The sequence below is a fragment of the Magnolia sinica genome, chromosome 19, assembly GCF_029962835.1.
Source record: "Magnolia sinica isolate HGM2019 chromosome 19, MsV1, whole genome shotgun sequence".
Classification (NCBI taxonomy): Eukaryota; Viridiplantae; Streptophyta; class Magnoliopsida; order Magnoliales; family Magnoliaceae; genus Magnolia; species Magnolia sinica.
In genome coordinates, this window is record NC_080591.1 from 7147035 (window position 1) to 7151211 (window position 4177).

A 4177-nucleotide genomic window follows, 5' to 3' on the forward strand; every position below is an offset into this window, starting at 1 on the left:
TGTTTTCGAAAGGTGAAATTTTATTGCTAAAAAAGAAAGGAAAACAGAAAAACAGAGAACAGAAAAAAACAAAATAACGAAAAAAAAAGCTAAAAGAAAATGAAAAATAGAGGAAACCTAACGTTGGATCCCTCAGTATTGGGTTCATGCATTAACATGATACGAGAGAAGGATGGACAGTGGATAAACAGATACATCATGGTGGGCCCCACATAGAAGTGGGGTAGACTCCCATGATTGTTCACCACCCTTTTGAAAATGGGTGTCTCATTTTTCAATAGGGCCGTAGATGCTGTGGGATACATTGTGGATGGACCATCTCTATAAGATCAAACTTATCAAGAGATCCTAACTATCCAGTTGATGGGTATAAAATGGATGGTTGAAAGTGAAGGGTGTGCTCCAGTGGCACCCGTAGCACCCTTAACTTATGGTGGACTGGTGGTACTTGGCAGATGTGGAAACTGGTGATGTCTTCATGGGATCCCACCTAGAGCTGTACGCGAGTCGAGTTAGCTTGGTCAGCTTGCTTAATCTGTCTCGCCCAATTTGGCTCACCTCGGCTCGAAATTGGATTCGGATTGAGTCAAGGAGGATTTTGGAGCTCAAAAAATTTCAAGCCAAGTTCGGGCTTTCCCGAGCTTGACTCAGATTGACCCTCAAATTGAATTAACTCGGATTGAAGTAGTTTGGTGACTCTGATATTGACATGCTCATCAAGTGTTTGATGAAATGACTCAACCAAGTTTTGGGTGTATATATTCTCCCCGGGATTGGCCGGTGGGGAGGAAGGAATGGATACAAAACAAATCACTACAAAAAACAAACTTTATATTATTAAACTAACCTCATATTTTGATTTTAACAGTGCATGCCAAGTGTTTGATGAAATACCTATTAATTGTTGTTACTGTGAGAAATTTAAGATGCATTCTGCGATGCACACTATGTACTTGAGAAAATGTTGCATAGGCTCCAACTCGAGCCACTGATTGAACCAAGCCAAGCTTGCCAGTTAGCTCGAGGACCAAGAACTCGTGTACAGCTCTAAATTCCCACCCTTCCATTTGATTTGTCCACCTGCTAAAGCCTCAGTTGCCCAAAAATCAACCCAATCCAAAACTCAAATGGGTCGCATGATAGGGAACATATTAAGAGGGAATGTCCACCGCTGATTAGTGTGGGGGCCATCATGCTGTGTATATCTAATCAAGACCGTTCAAGCCCTTCATCCAGTCCAGATGAAGGGTCAGGCTTATTTTCAGTAGGTTTAGCGAATCAGGCCGGCCCCTGTGAAATTCAAGGGTGCTCGTTCCCTCCCAACTCATTCACTTTGCTGAAGCCAACCATTGTTTTTTATGGGGCTGAGTTTTGGGAGCCTCAATATCTAATAGACGGGTTGGATAGTGTGAATATATCATGCGGGCCCACATTTGCCTGGTACCACCATAATAAAGGGTGATGGATGATGACTCGTTTCAGTCGGATGGGACTCTTCTAAGTCGACTCGGACTCGGTCCGGACTCCGAATCCAATCCAATCCTTTTTTCATGCGTGACTTGGCTGCTACCCTGAACGGCTATCTGGGTGAGACCCTGACGGTAGGGCCCACCTAGATATATGAATTGTATATCCACGCCGTCCATCTGTTTTTATTTTAAAACAAATTCACAAAAATGAAATAGATACAATTTCAGGTGGACCACACCACAGGAAACAGTGGTCATTGAACGACCACCATTAAAAACTTTCTGGCATCCATCGTAATGTTTATTGACCATCCAACCTGTTGATAAGGTCACAAAGACATGAATGAAAGGAAATAAAAAAACATCAGCTTGATCCAAAGCTTTTGTGGCCTATAAAAGGTTTTTAATGGTTAATAATGGTGTGGTCCACCTGAAGTTTTTATCTGCTTCAATTTTAGGATCAAGTTATAAAATAAGCTGTAAAAACAGATGAACGGCGTGGATATACAATTCATGCATTGATGTGGGCCCTACAATTAGGGTCTCTCACACATAGCTGGTTCCAGGGTTGGCAGCCAAGTCTCGCTCTTGATTCTTGAATATATACTGGATTAGGGCTAAAAGTCGGGCAGGTTGGTCCTCAACCTTAACCCAACCCAAGGTTCCTATACCTCAACCCTAACTCAATTCAACCCAATCTTGGGTTGGGAATTCTCAACCCAAGCCCAACCCAAGCAAGCTCGGTCGCGTTGATCGGGTTGGTCGGGTATATACATGCTAATATTTTCGTTATTATATTAGTTTATTATATTCCAATATAGGATAATTTTATTAATTATATATGTGATTATTCATTATAAAGAATTTCATTTTTTCCTTTAAAAAACAAGCTAAAATATAAGACGACGACTACTTTAAAAGTCATGTAGCATAGCATGAAGTCTATTTGAAAGAGAAATCTGACATATCTTGTTAGCTTGAGTTCTTGAAAATGATGTGGACAAATGAGACTCGACATCACTAGTGTGCTTTCGACACAAACGATCCACACTTAATTATAATTTGTAACTCATATATTGATTTGGTTCGGGTTGGGTCGGGCAACCCAAGACTTCAACCCGAGCCCAACCCAAGTTTTATCAGGTTGGTATTTGTATAGCCCAAGCTTAAGATCGGACCTGAAATATCCTGCCTGAGCCTAACTCAATGTCAGGTTGGTCATGGGTCGGTCGGGTTGAACCTGCCCAACTTTCAGCCCTATACTGGACCAGTCCTGACTCGACCGAGTCAGTGACTCGCCGAGTCCGGACTCAACTCAGGACCATACAAGGCGGTCCGATTCACTGACTCTTCAGTCCGTAGTAAAAACCATGCATGCCGACCCTAGAAACCGACACAAACCATATTTCCGACACGATACGAAAGCTTATATCATATCGAGCCATTCCGATGTTTCGACCATGGGAAGGAATATTCTATTTGTTTCCAAGTTGCATTTTGATAAGATCTTTGCCAAACGGTCTAGATTCCTTTGCTAGTTAAAATGGTGATGATTCATCATCCGTACACATGGCTTAGCTCTACAGCAACCCAGACCGTCCAAATCATTGATGAAACTGTGGATGGTGCATGACAATAAGAAAATAATAGTAACTATATGTTCTTTCCCTTTGAATTTGGCCCACTTGCTATTTTACTACAACCATCCGTCTGATTTCCATCAATTGGACGATTAGGATTTCATGATCAGTGTGATTTTAGAGATATATTCCATCCACGACATAAGCCACATTTTGAATGGTCTGGATCGATGTAAATCAGTAGCGCGTGCATAACCTCCATTTTAAAAATGGTGGTGAACTATCATGAGAGTATACTGCCGAGTAGGCTCGCTCAGAAAGGATCGTGTTCTGTCTTGATTCTGCCAGCCCAACTAGCATTTCCTGCCGTAGGCATGTTTTCCACTACCATACTATCGGCTACATGGGAGTAGATTAGGTGCGGCCCTTGCCATGGGGCCCACCTTGATGTATGTATTCTACATCTACACCGTCCATACGTTTTTTCATATCATTTTAGGACATGATTCTAAAAAACGAAGCAGATCCAAAACTTAGGTGGACCATAATATAAGAAACAGTGTTGACTGAACGCCCTACCATTAAAAACTTCCTACAGCCCATCATAATGTTTTGGTAACATTTATTTTCCATCCAACCTGTTTATAAGTTCACAAAAGCCTGGATGAAGGGAAGAAAACAAATATCAGATTGATTCAAATCTTTCGCGGCCCACAAGAGATTTTTAATGGTCATTCACCACTATTTCCTTGATGTGGTCCACCTGAGATTGCATCCGCTTCATTTTTGGACTCATGTACTAAAATGATCTCTGGAAACGGATGGACTGAGTGGATTTAGAATACATACATCAAGGTGGGCCCCACGGTAAGGGCCTCATCGTCTTGGGTGATGCTGGGGCCGCACTTAATCCACTCCCCCGGCTACATGGATTGCATATCGAGGAATGCTAATCCCACGTGCAAATCCCAAATGTGTAGAAGATCCGAGCCGCTCATCGGTTAGGTACCACAATGGATGTGATCTCTGGTCCAAAATTCGCATTGGTCCGGCTATCTGATATATGAATCTGGTGCAAGATATGGATATGAACAAATAGTGCATTCAAATCAACGGTTAGGATGATCC